Consider the following 18378-nt stretch of genomic DNA (forward strand, 5'->3'; position numbering starts at 1 on the left):
CACTATCTTTGAGCAGAACGGAATTTAAACTTTGTGACAAACTTTTGTTTCTGGCTAGGAGATGTATTTTAAAACGGTTGATAAGTGACAAACCTCCAACTGTCACACAGTGGTACCAAGAAACATATAAAGTCTTACCCTTAGAAAGACTTACTGCATGAATGAAAGGGGATGATAATTTATTTGAGGGAACATGGTCAGCCTTTCTGAGGTACTTATCCCTGCCCCTCCGGGACACTGTAAATAAGGGGAGATATGCTTTAGACTGGACCACTTTCGCTGGATGATTTATGTATTATATCTGCTATTGCCAGTCTCTGGATCGCCCCTTCTCTGCTTTCGCTTTGATCTTATCTGACTACCTCCTTGTATATATACTTTTGTTGTACTGATGGTTTTATTTGATTTATTTAGGTACTTTCAATTCAATTTTATTGTTTATCTGTTTTTATTTCATCTACTTGTTTATTTTTATTAATGTCATCCACCCTGTTATTGTCTTGTGTACTTATATAATTTATATTTTAATTTCACTATACATGGATAAGAGAAGGCACAGTATGTGTATAGGGTGACTGTTATGACAGCTAGGGGTGGTGGTAAGACTCTTTCTTTATTTTTATTTTTATTTTTTATTTTTTTGTTTTTTGTTTTTTTAATTTAATTTATGTGTATGTGTGTGTGTGTGTGTGTGTATGTATGCATGCATGTGTGTATGTGTATGTATGTGTGTATGTATATGTGTGTGTGTGTGTGTGTGTGTATGTATGTATGTGTATGTGTATGTGTATATGTATACGCATATGTATATCTATATATATATATATAGATATATATATACTTTTTTTTTTTTTCTTTAACTTTTTGGGGTAAGGACAGTCGTGAGCTACCTGCAGTCATCTTGGTTTGGATGGTGGTTTATCTTCCTTCCTGTTTTGATATTTTTGTGAACAAAGAGAGCACTTGTATGTTGGTTATGTTCTATTTCGATAAAAATTAATAAAATCTATTTAAAAAAACAAACAAAAAAACAAAAAAACAGGCTACATTTAGTGCACACACATTATAGGCTTCGTAAAGTTCAGCTAACGCATTGGTAGCATTAGCGCTTGGTGGGCTGTGGTATAAACACCGAGTATAAACACAGCCGTGAATTTGCGTGGAATGTAGAATGGTCGGCATTTAACAGTCACAAACTCCACCAGCAGTTAGCAGTAGTTGGATAAAAGCACCAGTCCGTGTTAACACAGCCCACCTCCACTAGTCTTACCCGACAGAGCAGCATGTGCTCGGAGGGCTAGCAGGCCTGGTAGCTGGATAGTCCGGTACACTGTTGTTCAGCCATGTTTCCACAACAACAAAAACACAGCAGTCTCTGAACTTGCGTTGGGAGATTCGTTGAAGTTGGATGTAGTCCAATTTGTTGTCTAATGAGCGGACAATTGCAAGCAGGATGAATGGGACAGGTGGCCGGCTAGCGTTAGCTTTCCACCTAGCTCACACTCCTGCCCTCAGTCCGCGTTTCACCGCTTTGGATGTCCCCTTCCCCGGCTAGTGGCATCGAGCGACACCACAGGCTGAGGTGCTGGTCTCTGTAGCAGGCTGAGGTGCTGGTCTCTGTAGCAGGCTGAGGTGCTGGTCTCTGTAGCAGGCGCGGAGCTGTGGGCGGGCCCGGACGGGCCTGGGCCCGCCCACATTGACAGCTGGCCCGCCCAATCAGAAATTCAAAGTTTAGTGTGTTGGTTTGTTTTCATTGGTCAATGCATCATCAATGTAGCACTATTGCAATCGGGCGCGAACAACATTAGTGTTCGCTAGCTAGAAGTGTTATGGCTTGATTTTGCTTTAGTATGGCTAAACAACTTGCACTCACTAATTTTTAAAAAAAACCTCGTATTGAGAACAATAATGATTTGGAGGATCAGTCTGTGGATCGTAATGGAACGACTGCTGGCTCTGAGAATGGAGCGGAGATGAACTCCGAACCAACAACCGACACTGATGCTAACCGGCGGCATTGCCACAGCTCCGCGCCTGGGCGGCAAGCCACTCCCTTGGCTAATCGACAATCACTCCCACCCTTGATTGCACCGTCGGATCTGTCAGCTTTGGGGGAACCTGCTACCCAACCTCATCTACAGGCATTCCCGAGTACCATAATTGATGGGAAATATAGAAGCTTCAATGCCAAGTGGTATGAAAGGTTCAACTGGATTGAATTTAGCCAGTCGAAAGACTTGATTTTTTGTAAAGCCTGTAGGCATTTTCCTGAGCAGCACACTGAGGCAACTTTTACTAAAGAGGGTTTCAAAAATTGGAAACGTATCGGGCAGGTCTGTGAGAAGCATCAGGCTAGCAAGGTGCATACTTCTGCACTTGTAAAATTACTCTCCTACAAACAAAGTCATGCACACCAAGGCAGTGGTACTGTATTAAATCAGATGCACGGAGATTCCATTTCGTTCATTGAACGTAATCGACAGCACGTCAGAGTTGTGCTGGATGTTGTCAAGCAGTGTGCCAAAATGGAGATACCCCTGAGAGGACACCGGGAAACACGGGAAGCGTTAAACAAGGGGAATGTTTTGTAGCTATTCGAGTTCATATCGAAGTATGATCCAGAAATAAAAAACAGACTTGTTGAACTGCCACGAAATGCCACACTCATGTCCCACCACATTCAGGACGAGCTGCTTGAGGCTGCTGCTTCACTTCTACTCAGGAAGATAAAAACTGAGATACAAGAACAGCCAAGGCCCACATATTTTGCCATACTTGCAGATGAGTTTAAAGATGTTTCGAAACGTGAGCTAGTTGCTGTCTGTGTTCGATTTATCCATAGTGGGACAATAAAAGAACGAGCGCTGGGCTTTGTCAAAACAGCTGATCTGTCTGCTCAAGGAATATCCCAGAGGATTCTTGAAATCCTAGAATCAGTCGGATTGGACCCTTCTCTCTGAGTCGGGTTCTGTTTTGATGGGGCATCGGTCATGTCTGGGCACAGAGGAGGCGTTCAAGCTATCTTGAAAGAGACATTTCCCAAAGCTGTGTATGTACACTGTAATTCCCACAGACTGAATTTAGTGCTTTGTGCTGCTGCGGAAACATCTGGACACGTCAGTACTTTTTTCACTGTCATCAATCAGATACACAACTTCTTCACTGGGGCCCAGAGGCATGCTCGGTTTGTGGATTTTCAGAAGGAAATGCATCCAGAACACCCATGCAAGGAACTGGAAAGGTCATGTGAAACCAGGTGGAGCTCCAAATCAGGATCTGTTCATAAAGTCTTAGAAATGCTAGACGTGTTACTTGAGACTCTTGCTGAGTATTCGGAGACAAGCGGACAGACAAAACTAGATGCAGATAACCTATTACAACAGATGCAAACCAAAAAGTTCATTTTTATGCTTGTTGTGTTTTGCAAGTTGTTTCAGTGCAGCGATTTTGCCACAAAGGGGCTGCAAAGTCCGGCAATCTGCGTGACAGACTGCATCTCCTTAATTGAAACACTGAAAGCCACCCTTGCCACTTTTTGAGATGATTCAGATGGTGACTTTGACAAAGTGCTCATGTTGACGGAGGAGTTGATGGATAAATACGAGATAGCAGCTTTGCTGGGATGTGATAATGTCTCGTGAGCGAAAGCTGCCTGCAAAGTTTAGTCAGTCTATTGTCACCACAACATTGGGAAAAACATCTGCTATCAAGAATAATGGTGATCTGAGGGCACTCTGGAACTGTATTCTGGACAACCAGATGGCTGAATTGAACAGCCGATTTAAAGACGACACCTATGGAATGGTGCTAGGAGGTGCTAAAATCTCCATGCAGCTTGTATGGGATAACAGTCAGTGATGCGGAATTTGCCTTTTTTACCCAATTCATCAAGGGCAAAGCTGACAAAGACAAAATACCCTCACTAATTGAATTGTTGGATGCCTGCCCTGGTTATATTTTCCCCGTCTGTTAAGGACCCTCATCACACTACCCATGACGTCCTGCAGTGTTGAAAGACTTTTCTCCGCTACACACAGGATCAACACTCGCTTGAGAGCATCAATGGTGACTGAACGCTTGAACAATTTGACTCTGTTGTCTTTTGAAAGAGAACTGACAGAAACACTGGATTATGACGAGATAATCAGCATCTTTAATTCAAAAGCCAGGCGACTCCGCCTTGTGTAGCCGGGTAATGTCACGATTCTCTAAGGCGGAACCCAGAAGCAGACCAGGACAAGGTGAGTTGAGAAAAGGTGAGTATTTATTTACAGATTTAAATGTGGAAGCAGGAGAATCCAGGTGATGAAGCAGGCAGTGGAGGTGAGTAGGTGGGAGGGAATGAGCTGATCCAATGTAGTTTCGGCAGAGGTGGAGTGAATCTTCCGGGCGAGTAACTGCTGACAGAAGAAACGGAGGTAAGTGAACAGCAAATACAAATAACAGAGCAGCAAAACTAACGCTTAGCAAACTGAGGCTGAGACGCTGGCACAACATACTGTTAGTGGCTAACGATCCAGCAGGGAATGAATGTCAGGTCAGAGCTTATGTAGTGGAGAGGTGGTGATCAGGACCAGGTGTGCAGGTAGCTGATGAGATGCAGGTGTGGGTAGTGGAGAGATCTCCCGCCTTGCTACGTTGCCAGGCAACCAGACAGGGTGCGTTCAGGAACACAGGAAAACAGACTCCAGGGCAGAATACAGGCAACTCAAGCAGAAAACAGACTCAAACAGCGGGATTCATGACAGGTAAGGTAGGCCATGGTTTTCTTTACATGTAGGCCCGCCGTGGCCTGACAGCAGTTAACATGTCATTCCTTTAAATGTGCACTGAATAGTAGAGTGTTATGTTGTTGTTATTGTTTTTTTTTTGGTCATTATAATGTTTTAAAATACCGTTGTGGCTCCGGAGAGCTCAAGTTTTGCGCGTATTTCAGCCGCGTCTCCATGCACTTTGTGGATTTCTACTTCTGCACTACATACATACATTCTAAACATAAAAGAAAATATATTTCAGCATATATAATACTGTGATAAAAGCAAATCGATGACCAGTAAAACAAGAACACTGCCGTTGGTTTGAACACTGTGTCCGGACCCGCATCTTGAGTGTCTCATGCAGAAGTCAGCGGTGATGAAGACGTTTTTTGTGGTTTTGTTAGTGCTACGTGCTCTCTAATTGATCTGCCCTATAGGCTACAATGTTGCCTTTTTGTGAATGATATGTTTCTGGCTCGGTAGCCATAGCCTATGTAGGCTTATGTATTTAGCTCAGTTTTGACAGCAGATGAAATGTAAACTACAAAATAAGTAGGCTAATAAACAAATCTTTATGAATACTTGTTTCATGTGTGATGTGATGTCCCTTTAGTTGTGCTTCTGGATAGGCTACCATAACGTAATTCATTTTGGTGAAGTGGAGTGGTGATCAGATGAGAAATTTGGGACGGTGGGGGTTGGGGTGGATGGTTTTAATGTTTCAGGCAACTCAGCTGCTCTAGTATAATTTCCTTTGATTTCGGGACACCCTAGATTCAGGCCCACCTTGACTTAATCCAGGCCCACCCATCTGTCACGTTCTGCATCCGCCACTGCTCAGTAGCAGGCTGAGGTGCTGGTCTCAGTAGCAGGCTGAGGTGCTGGTCTCAGTAGCAGGCTGAGGTGCTGGTCTCAGTAGCAGGCTGAGGTGCTGGTCTCAGTAGCAGGCTGAGGTGCTGGTCTCCGTAGCAGGCGAAGCTCGCGTAGTGTGTGGAGTATTCCGTCTGTAATAAAGTTTCCTGCAGATTCTCCGATCTGTACCAATGTATCCCGGTGGTACACGTGCGGTAGTTTGAATGCACATAATTGTTGTAAAAGTTTGCTGCTGAAAAGAGAGAGCCTGTTTAGCGTAGCTTCAAGATGGCTGAAACTCGACTCGCATCGGTAATGACAGTCTCACCCCCTATGGGCGGGTTGAAAACATGCAGAACTAGCTGGCTGTAGTCCATAGACTCTGGGCAAAAAGCCTCTGATGACGCTAAATGACGATTTTTGCGTCATCAGAGGCTTTTTTTCCAGACCCACAATACAGAGATCTTTCGTCTCAGACTCCTCATTAACGCTAGCTGTTCCGCTCACGTCAACGTTAACGTTAGTTTGAAGCTCATGAATCGTACCTGATGTTCCTGGTTGGACTTGGACCTCTGTTGATGTGTCTGGCTCTGGCACACGCGTTCTTTTAGTACCTTTCTGAAGACAGGCTAACATAACGACTTACAAACTCGACACACTTCTTTTTAGTTTCTAGGTTTTCAGCAGTGAAAAATCTGTTAGGGTCAGAGGGCAGGCACAGGCATCAGACAGCTTTTCTGAAATAGCGTCCGTGGAGAAGCGAACTTCTGATAGGGTGGGCCGACTACTTGCCATAACGTGATTTGTCAAGAGATCTGAAGTAAATCACGTAGTGCCCTTTGGGTAGTGTAGTTTATGTAATGTTAGGGTCATTACCAATCTCTCTGACACTGATGCTTTCTCTGTCAGTGGTAGAGTACCGGCTACATGCGAGAAGTAGCGGTACGCAAGAACAAATGCAGGTACGCTTAAGAGTCAAATGTAAAAGTGCCAGTACTGCGTACCAGTGAGTACTACCCCACTTCGAGCACTGCTTTCACCAAAATAACAGCGGAAGTTTGACTTGGCAGGTAGCTTGTGAATTTCACCACCGGATCAATAAAGTCTCCTCTTTATCCACTTTAATATATCATAGATTATTCATAATATTTGATATAATTAATATGAATATGCAAAGTAACTAAAAGTATAAAAAAATAAAGAAGTAAAAACATACAATAGACAAGTAGGAGAAACTGAAAATACTCAATTAAAAGTACCTTACAGTTGTATTGAAGTACGGCTGATAAAATGCAATGATATTTACTACACGTAAATATCATTGCATAGTTGGCGTCCACAATATTGGAAAAAAACTGACATTGCGATATTTTTTTTCATGCGATATATATTTCAATATGAAAAAAGACAAATATTTACAAGATTACATAAACAGCTCTATTTGGAAATAATAAATCATTCTTGACTACTGGGGTGATTTTGTAGGAGAGTGCATCTAAAAAAAAGGAAAAAGGAACTTTTCTAATGTGATGTGTTCTTTGTTGAACTTTAATGCTTTACAAACACCAAAGCAAGTAAGCGCTGGGATTACTCTTCTGAAGAGATTTTGGAGAGGGAAATTAGATAGTTAAATACACTGGTTGACACTATTGTATTCATATACTCACCAATGTGTAATGTATGACTCACTGAATTTATTATCACCAAAAGCCAGAAGACAGTATCACTGGTACCAGGTTATTTTTAAATGTGTGTACTCTGATTATCCTCCTTACCTGAAGGAATATTTAATTCCATACAGACCCAGCTATAGATTGAGACACACTGAATATCCCTTCTTTACTGTGCCAAACTATCTATAAACTATCTATAAAGAGAGTGGTAGACATACCTTTACATTTAAAGCCCCTTCAGACTGGAATAGCCTGCCTGGGTCTCTGAGATCTGTCACTTCTTTGCACTCCTTCAAAACATCGGTCTTTACTTACTTGCATGCAAACTGTTGCTGTAAATGTTTTCCTCATGTATGAATGGACCTTTCTTTTATATACCCAAATATTTGGGATACTTTTTGTCCTTTCCTTTTATTTATGTGCATATGTGTATGTATGGGCTAAATGTTGTCATGCCTCTTAATACTGTTATATGTTTTATACATGGATTTGTTTTCAATAAGGAGTCGGTGGGGCGGGTAGGGTGGGCGAGACGGGATGAGGGAGAGCTCTAGCAGGTGTGAATGTACATGTGCTGTATCGTCTTTGTCTTATGTCTCGAGGACCCCCTCGAAAATGAATGCTTCATCTCAAGGAGTTATCCTCCTAACAATACATTTCAAAATATAATACTATCAATCTAGGCTAAAGTGAGGCTTCCTCTAAATTTCAGGGATCCATTTCAGAAAGCAGGTTTAGTGAGAACTCTGAGTTTGCTAACCCTAAGATGAGGGAAACTCTGGGTTTTCTGTTTCAGAAAGAGAGGTAACTTAACCTCAGAGTCAGTTACTATGGTAACTTAACCTCAGAATCAGTTACTATGGTAACTGAGCCTGTGAACCTAACCTGGTCGGGAGCAGGTTTTCTTACCTCAGTCTCCTCCCTCTGACACAGCGCTCTTTCATTTCCTCATTCATTCATTCATTCAGTCGGTATCAGGCACATTTTAGCGCAGTATTGTCATCTGCATGAATAAAAAAACGTGTTGGTTTATTAACCATGTTAGGCAGACTATAAAACGTTTTTGTTCCGAAGATGGCATTTCCTTTTGTCGAGGATCCTGTTGATGAAGAAGCTGTATGACTTCTCAGGGAGTTAAACACACGTCTGGAGATGATATTGAGGCCCCGACTATAGATGCATTTTAATTTCCAGATAACTTCCTATTTGAGTGGTATGGTTTTTCTAGTCTAGTCTATCAGTTATGTAGCCTACATAACCTTATCCGTCCTCATATCACTAACGTCACCCATCGTGGACATGCTCTACATACCAGCACATTCTTTGTGTCGCATTATGTTTTTTTGCAACCGGCAGTTTTCTTTACAACATTGGTGATGCGGAGCATTTTAGTAAAGCTGCTGTAGCAAAGTCAGAAGAATGTGACTTGCTCTGAAATGTTTTTTAAACGTTTTTGTAGTGTTAGCTGGACACAAACCAGTAAGAGCCATTAAAAAGGAGTTCCACAGGATTGCAAGTGAATGATAGCCTGGTTGACACCAGACCCTTCTCAGTTGTAACTGAGCGGGTCTGGGAAAGGTTCATTGACAGTTCATTTCCAAAGGGGCGTCACCAACGGACACCGCTCAAATGCCTCTGGCCGCAATTGGATAGTCCCTCAACCAATCAGGGTGACGTTGCTCTTCGGTAGCCGTCATGTTGACTGTAAACAAAAAGCTGCTCGCCGTCGCTGCGCTATCGTCGTCGCGTAAAGCCCGCCTCAACAGTTGTGATTGGTGCCTCGATTTCGGGGACATTGGAAATGGGTTTGAATGGGCTCTTCGCCAGTTTGCAGAGCAAATCTCAAATTTGCCGGAAGTTCGTCAGGGTTTACCCAGGCTAGGTGAATGATGTAAACCCTTTGAAATAAAAGATTATGAATTATAATTATGTTAATGATGGTGCTGCAGCCTCAGAATGGGATTAGTAGGCTAGTACTTTTTCGCCTGCAGGATTGCGCCTAAATGAAATAGATTATAGGTTCAATACCATTTCACCAGTAGCCTAATATTATACTTATGATTAAATATGTAAGGGTTAATGCCTGACAAGGTGTCCATTGTCAGGTATTAATGGACGACGGTGAGGCGTGAACCGTCCTCCGCCAAAGTCCATTAATACCTGACAATGGACACCTCAAAGGGCATTAACACGCTTATACCATGGTCACTTGCCAAATAACATATTTTTAAAACATTAGTTTATATTTTAATTAGTTTTACAATCGAAATCTAAAGTTTTTACAAACAATAACTGTTTCCCTGATTACGGTTTGACTAATACCTGGAACAATCATTCCCATCCTATAAGGTTCTTATGCAATGCAAACGTATTTCACTCCTCCAGGAAATAGGAAGGACCTTAGATACGACTTGCCTCCCTTAGCAACGGGAGATATTTATAGTCCGCTCAGCTACGAGCCAGAAAGCTAATGCTATGCTAGCAAGATCCGAAGTCAATAACATTGTGTACAGTTGGCAATCAGTACAAATAACCTGACAGTATGTTGAACAACAAGACCAGCTATCTATCAGCCATGTCATTGTCCATAAAACAATACGACTTTTACGAACAATTTTATCCGTGATGTGTAACGTTACTGTCGGCTGCAGCCTGAAGTAGCGACCTGACAGTGAACGGGATGTGAGATAACGTTATTTGCTGTGAAACAAAGTCAGTTAAGAGGGACAGTATAACCAAAGCCCGTCTACGGAAAGCCGTTCCACTCCCTATTCAGCCCCATTGTACCTACTTTGGTTGCAGTTCCACCAGAGTTCCACTGGGGGTGATCACGGTCCAGTGCAAAATGAATGGGACCCTATGGAGCTAGACGGCTAAATTTGTCTCTTTCGCCTGATTGTCGTTGAGAAATCTCAGATTTGATTGTAGTTTTTGCAAGTTCAACATGGATTATAGGTCGAAAGTTGAATGAACGAGTACTTACGCCCTTTCGATTTGTTACAGGTTGAGTCGTTGTTGCCCATAACACGCTAGCATTCTGCTAATGAATGCTGATTGGTCAGTGAAGGACTGATTACGATCGGAGATCCCACTTGACGGCATCCGAAGCAGAACCGGAATGCCAGAGTGAATATTTCGGCGTGGTCTTTAAAACATTAGCAAACCTCTTTCTAGCACGTGTATTAACAGGGAGAGTCTAACCTGTCAGCTGTGTTGTTGATGCCTCGAGAGAAAAAGGAAGTGACTCAGAGCTTGCCGTAAAGCAGAATCTCTGGCCGTATATGTGTATGACGTCATTGACATTTTAAAAGGCTTTTTAGAACAAAAAAGCCACTTTAAAAAAATCTAACACCCAGCAGTGTGTATTTTCTTAGCCTCCCCTTTCAAATGCAACATTCAAATTACTAGACAAAAAATTATATCCTGAGAAAAGTGGATTTTGAGGGGTATAGCTCCATAGAGTCCCATTCATTCTGCACTGGCCTGTGAGCGCCCCCTATATGGAACTCTGGTGGAACTGCAACCAGTTCAGACGCCGGAAGTAACGAGAGAGTGGAACTTCTTCCCTTATTAGAAATTCTTTGGTATAACTTACTTCTTACAGCGTGTGTGTTAGCGCCATCCTGTGGTGTTCAGAGGATGAGGCTCTGAAACACCACACAGTGTTTAAATAACAGATTCCCATTTTCTTTTTGTTTTAATGTAGCACATTCATTTAGAACAGTAAACAGTCAGTTTCACCAGAACTCCTTCAGTAGTTGTCCTACATCACTTTTTTATGGACACCCTGCAGCCAATCAGAATTGAGTATTCACCCAGACCATGGTATAAGATATTAATATACTATATTGGAACTTCCGCATTTACTCTAACAGCAATTTTCTCCCACGCAAATTCTCTCTCTTTTACAGCAGCCGCTGTGTTGTTTTTTTAACGAAATACATGTTCAAACTCGCTGTTTGTGCGCATGAGTATTTCCGCTGACCAGTTTGTGGTTATTGCCATGGTGACTCGTAGTATCATGGCTCCATTCTTACTGCCTTTTTATAGTGGTAGTGCACACGCTTACCTCTGAGTGAACCTACTCTGAGTTGGTTGAACCAACTCAAATCAGCTGTTCTGGAACCGAAAACTCAGAGTTTCCATCTCAGGGTAAATCAACTCAGAGTTCAGGGTTAGACTCAGAGTTTGTTTGTTAAACCTTAATCAGGTGATTTATTTCGTCTTTGCAGCGAACATAACACACTGACTACTGTAGCTTCACTACCCATGGAAAAGTCTGTGCATCACTGTGTCAGCAGCAGCTGCCGCGGTACTTATCTACACACAGAGCCTCACTTCCCATAACAATAAACCCCGTTGGACTAACGTTACATCACATACACATGCTGCCCACATGGCTACCTGTCTGAAAGGGGAAGGGTCGCCGGTAACGATCATGTAAAAGGAGAACGGTGAAAGTTTACTTTTCTGTCAAGCAGCAAAAAAGTTTTAGCGTCAACATCGCAACGTCTTGCGATGTGACTATCGTGCATGCGCACATCGCGATGTAGACGATGAAACTAAATATCGTGCAGCCCTAGTAGCAAGCCTCAACATTAATTCCCGACATGTTTCTATCGGTCAGCAGCTCAGACACACTGCTGTCTGTGCTGACGTGTGACTGTGTCACCTGTTGGGACACAGATGTTGTCCGTACCGTCTCTGGTTCTGGCTCTGACCATGGGAACAGTGACAGGACAGCTCGCTTCAACGCAGCGTAATAACTCCTGAAAATAATGTCCATCTCGCAAATGTAGCCGTCTCTGCAGTCATCTCAACCATCGAATACAGCAACAGAAAATAATACTCACGGCTTTTTTTTTCCTGTGAAGAAATGTTTCGTGGTGTTGGTGAATTCTTAAAAAAACAAAACACCACTAAATGTTGCGTTAAAATGCGTTGTAACTCGCCTTACAGTGATTGTAACGGGTGTAATATTACCGAAATTTAATTAGTAATGCGTTATATTTCTGCGTTACAGCAAAAAGGAATACATTACTGTACTACAACACTGGTGACAATGTATTTAAGCCCTGAGGCCCAATCAGAGCTGAAGTAGATCAGAAAGAGAACTGAGTCCTCTTTCAAGTAAACTGAAATGGGACTCGGGTTTGAAAGGCCTTTTCTGTTGGTCCACTTCATTTAAAGAGGACTATATGTGAAACACCCTTACTCTTATGTTGGTCATTGGTACATTAGTCTCGCTTTGCCAGACCTTCCTCCACAGCGCTGCGAAAGAGGGTCTGGCTAGGCCACACAGCATTCCTGGACAGGAGAAAAACATGCTCTGGTTTATTGCCATTTCTTTAAACCAATCACAATCGTCATGGACGTTGTTAAGCCACGGCACAGAGCCACGGTGCCGCTGCAGCCTAGGGAAGGATATTCCTTGTTTTGGTGGAACATGTGTACGTTCAAAAGTAGTTTTAGTCGTGCAACAGAAAACTCAGATTGGACAGATAGTCTAGCTAGCTGTCTGGATTTACCCTGCAGAGATCTGAGGAGCAGTTAACTATAGTCCTCAGAAATCCACCAGAGGTTAGAACGCCAACACAAAGAAAGCTATATAAACATATAAAAAAAGGATATAAACTATTGGTACATAAACATAATGTATATCACAAGTAGACACTGATACTACATATAATAGTAATAACTACAATTCATAGATACCAAAGATGTCACTTTCAGCATGCCCGCCGCCTGCCTGCCGGGAAAAGTAAGTTGGGACAGAAGCTTCCAGATTTTAAGGTACAAAATACAGTTGGAGGTAATGCATATTGATCTATTATGACCATAAGATGGCAAACATACGAGATATACATAGCTACTTGTGTTGGTATATTTATTCCAACAATAACATGTCTTTTAAAAGATCTCTACATACCTACCTATTACAAAATAAACTAACGTTAATAAACTAATATCCTATACCGTGATATTTAATATATAGACCATAATAGACCTCTCTCTCTCTCTATGCACCGCTAAACAATTAGCCCCCTAGCAAGTGAGCTAACTTACTAGCCAGCCGCCAGCAGGCTGGCCTTTAATTTAGTAAAACGACTCAATGTTCCATTTACATGCTCTTGTCACGTTGTAGGAAAGCAGTTGTAACCAGTCTATGATGAAGGCATGTTGGGTGGGTGAAATTAGCAAGCTAACGTTAGCTGACGAGCCAGCAGTCGGCCGTTTGGTCGCTATGCTACGCTCCCAATGTAGGGACACTTCTTTGCCGAGAGAACGGATGACAGATTGGGAGAGGGACAGTCTGGTTAGCCATCTCCTGGGGCCTCATGTATAAAAGACTGCGCAGCTTTCATAACAGAAGATGGCGTACGGCCAAAACTTGAAAAGTACCTACGCACAGAAATATTCACATGTATAAAACTGGTCGTACGCCAGGTCCTGCGCACCTTTCCTTTATACATGACAATCCACAGGAAATTGAGCGCACATGAAATTGAGCGCACATGAATGAGCCACCGACCCCGCCTTGCCTCCTCCCATAAATGAATATGGAAAGTAAATGCGCCCCCGACGTCATTCTTTGTCCAATCACAACGGGTTATCCCGCTGCAGACGAAAAAAAAAAAACTTCACAGACTGAGGTTAAGGTGCTGATCGCGGAGGTGGAGGCGAGAAAAAAATGTTGTGTTTGGAGGTTTGTCATCTTGGATAAGCAATAAAAGAAAATGCCCAGAATGGCAAATGGTGACCGGGCGGTGAATGCCATGGCAGAAATAATTAAAAAAATGTTTAACGTCGAACTGGAAATCAAGAGAAAAGTGGCAACGACACACCAGTTACTGAACAACATGCATCTCAGTGTCAGTCCAAATTACGCACAATAAGCAGTTTGAACTCACTGATGTAATGCCATTTATTTTCTAAGTGTTAGTACGCTCAGTGAAACTGAGTCCAGCGTGAGGGAGACCCGACTCAGAGGAGGAGAGGTTAGTGAGGCCAGCGTCTCCACGGCAGGTGACAGTGCGCACGGATCTGCTGAGCCACGCATGGATGAAATAATGGAATAGTAAATAGGACTACAGCAACAGAATTATATGCAGAATTAAGACAGTCAAGACGGCCCAGTGTTTGGTGGACCGGGTACACCTTGTTCACTTAATAGTCTACAAATCACCCACGGGATCAATTACACATCACATGAGTTTACCCCCCCGACACAGCGTTTGTTCCTGGGGAGATGGATCCATGCGTCCCGCCTCCTGTGGGCCATGGATGTCTGAGCCTCAGCAACTAAAGACTCACAGACACTATTGCATTTTCCGTGCCGATCTTTTTGTTGCCAGTAAAATATTTCATCTATGGGAAATACAGAGGATGACTGAAAGTATTTTCTAAGTGGATTTATCATTAATTTCCCGTCCTCATGTTTAACAGAGATTAAGTAGCCTGCAAATTGAAAAGTTGTGTGAAAGATGTGAAACATTATCCACATAAATGATCAGACTTTTATGGAGTATCAGCGGATATAATTATGTTTTTTCACAGACAACGTCACAGACGTATGCCAGTAACTGTAGTGGAAACTTTATTTTGTAATGTTTAGTGATTTTCGGCGCTTTTCAGTTAAAATTCGCCACGTTACAGAGCCAGAAAAGACTTTGCGGACGGCCCGCACATTCTCACGACTGCTCAACAGTTTGCGTGACGGCCCGCACATTCTCACGTCAAGTTAATTTTTTATGCATCACAAAGTGTCCGTGAAAACCACGTACGCAACGTTTATACATGAGGCCCCTGGTGTCTGCTGTCTTCCCGGCGGGGAGTGAAGCAGAGGGACCGTAAGCTCTGTTCGGATCTGCCGCTGCTCAAGCAAACGCTGTTTGTTGTGGGTATCATAGCAACGTTTTTATCTGGTTTCCCTTATTGAATGACGAATAGATTACTGCCGCCTGCTGGTATGGAGAGTTATTTCCTTTGACGCAGGCACAAAACGTACATGGTACTTGGCTGTCAGCTGTAGTCTCTGTGGTGTGTCTCAGTGCTAATTTTTGACCAAGACAAGGGCGATGCGGGGCGACGTGAGGCGACGCTACAGTCGGCCTTCGTCGCCATTAGTTTCTGGCCGTTGGCTTGGTGTGTCAGGGCCTTATCATAGCAACGTTTATAATCGGTTTCCCTTTTTGAATGACGAATAGATTACAGCCGCCTGCTGGCATGGAGATTTATTTCCTGTCATGCAGGAGCAGAACGTACGTGGTTGTTAGCCATCGTCTTCGGTCTTTGTGGTGTGTTCAAGTGCACATTTTTGGCCAAGACAAAGGCGACGTCCGACGACCTGAAGCGACGCCACAGTCGGCCTGCGTCACCACTAGTTCTTGGCCGTCTGCTTGGTGTGTCAGGGCCTGAAGGCGACGTGAGGCGACGACACAGTCGGTCTTCGTCGCCACTAGTTCTTGGCTGCTTGGTGTGTCAGGGTCTTAACGCCTACAGATGCACTCCCACTCTCACAACCAGACACAGTGATGACCCTCTCAGATACGCCCCTTTCCAAAGATTGCATTTCAGCTTTGTCAAAGGTTTGACTTTTGCTCCTATATACTGAGCTAACCAGTTCCAAATTAAAATTGACTCGTTCAAACTCTATAGGAACTTGCATCTGAAGATGTGATAAAATCTATGGAAAGGACACATAAACAAGTGCTACTCCCAGACCCATATTTAAACCCAAGTCTACATTTGATCCTGTGATTAACAATGCCTGTCTGAATGCTTTTACTAAAAAAAAGAGTCCCATGATGTTGACAAAATGTTTGAACAGAGTAATAATTCACATAGAACCAATCTTACAAAGCAAGAAAATAAAGCCATTCAATGGCTATTCAAAAATAACAATTTGATTATTCAACAGACAGGAGCAGCTTGGAAAAGTATGAACAAGAGGCCAACAGACAGCTGGATAACACTGACTACTACTTATCCTTATCCAGTAACCCCCTGGAGAATATGAAAAGGGAGCTGGATACTATTTTGGAAGAAAAACACTGGATTTCCAAACAGGAACATGAGTTTTGTCTCCCGGCCCAGCCTAGGTTGGCGATTACCTAAGGTTTATAAAGACCCATTAACCCACCGGGAAGGCCTATCATCAGCAGTATTGATTCCAAAGACAAACTTTATAGGCAAAAAAAGGCACTGCTACGGACGCATGTTTTGCCCCCAACAATGCAAACTTATACTTCGGACATCTGGAAGAGAATTTTATACTCTGTTCTGCCAACGCTTTTTACAACAAAATAAAGTGGTATGGAAGGTACATCAATAACATCTTTCTGACTTTTTCAGGATCTGAAAGTGAACTGTTAGAATTTCACAAATATTTCAACTTCCTTAATGTAAACCTCAATTTGAGTATTGAATACAGTAAAAAAGAATTCAACTTCTTGGATTAAAAAAATTCTAAAAAATAAAAAGTTTAAAAATGACTTTTTGTCATCACATTGTAAAAACTAACATTTGAAGACATTAGTGGACCCAGAACATATTACATACAGTCATTTGTGAACTGCAACACCACGTTTGTAGTGTACAGGTTGAAGTGTGAATGTGGTTGTTTTTATGTGGGGCATATGCAGACTGAGGGACAGGTTTGTCTGAGCACGTTTACACCATCAGGACTTCCAATGACAAATACCCCATGGCTAAACATTTCAGACAGGCTGGCCACAGCAGCCCCAGGTTGGGCATTGTTTGGATTTTAACAATTCTGATTCTTCCTTTCGATTCCAGTTCTTATCGATTCTCGATTCCGATTCTTTGAGGGGTGGAGTTGAAATGGGTCCCATGCTTATTTCACAAATAAGAGGAAAGTTGTTATTTTGATTCAATGGTGGGTTGCAGTTTTACTGGGCTTTATCAATGTAAAATAAAGCCACACTACAGCGCTGCTTACTGTGCTCCATGGCTGCAACACAACAAGCGCCTGGCCGCTATGGAAACCAAAAATTGAGCATGTTAAATTTGGAACCCATGATCAGATTTGACACCAAATCCTCCAAATGATTCCAATAAAGAAACGATTCCACTGGAATCGTAATTTTTGAAACGATTCCAAGTAGGAATCGGTTCTCGACGCCCAACCCTATTTGTGTCTTAATTCTGGTTAGTCACCTGGAAGAAGGCCTGTGTGCCGAAACGCGTTTGTGCGTATTTCTTACTCGTTATGCATTAGCCCCATCAGTAAATGTTGCGTGGAGGCAGGGAATAGTGGACCCAAACGCAGAGATGAGGCAGGCAGGCAGGAGAAGGTTGTACTCGAAGATTTAATTAACAAAAAGGCAGGATACAAAGGATCCAAAAAGCAGAAAAAACACAAGGAGTCAAGAACTGGCAGGGATGCAAAATACACAGACAAACAGGACCTGGACACAAATGGATACAAGCTGACGGCACAAGGACACAAAACAATCTGACAAGAGGCAAAAGGAACACAGAGGTTAAATACACGAGGTAATGAACAAATGAGGAACAGGTGATACGACAGGTGAAACACATCAGGGCGGGGCAGGACAATCAACAAAGGAGGGAAACACAGAGTAAAACTAGACATGACAAGACAGAAAACAGACTATCAAAATAAAACAGGAAACAGAACAGGAATGCACAATACAAAGAACACAGCTAAAGCGGAATAAACAGAAACACAATTAACAGGGGAATGAAGGAACAGAAATAACAGGAATATACAAAACCAGAGAACATATACAAAATAGGGGCAGAAATATACAGAATAAAATATACAACAACAAGGAACAAACAGAAATAAATAATACAGGCAACAGAAACAGGTAACACAAATGTCCCAACCATCACAAGTAAAGGCTTTTTCATTTTTTCTTCAACAAAAGTCTGATGCTATTGGATCACCCCTGCACCAAAGAGCACCTTGTTAGGTTTTTTAACCAGCACCAAAAAGAAGGGCTCCTTTTCTCTGTTGTTGGGTACACGTAGGGGTACAGATCAGATTATTGGCATATTATCAAAGATGTTTATCAATATTAATAAAGTTATGAATATGGTTATTAATA

At 42.5% G+C, this 18378-nt stretch overlaps 1 long non-coding RNA gene across 1 annotated transcript; it reads left to right on the forward strand.

Annotated features, from left to right (window-relative positions):
- The first annotated feature begins 7996 nt into the window (after window positions 1–7996).
- On the forward strand, window positions 7997–8318 carry LOC118494891. Its single transcript, XR_004897098.1, has 2 exons — window positions 7997–8102; window positions 8154–8318. It is a non-coding gene; the product is annotated as an uncharacterized LOC118494891 (long non-coding RNA).
- The last annotated feature ends 10060 nt before the right edge of the window (window positions 8319–18378 follow it).

This window comes from Sander lucioperca, chromosome 4 (assembly GCF_008315115.2).
Source record: "Sander lucioperca isolate FBNREF2018 chromosome 4, SLUC_FBN_1.2, whole genome shotgun sequence".
Classification (NCBI taxonomy): Eukaryota; Metazoa; Chordata; class Actinopteri; order Perciformes; family Percidae; genus Sander; species Sander lucioperca.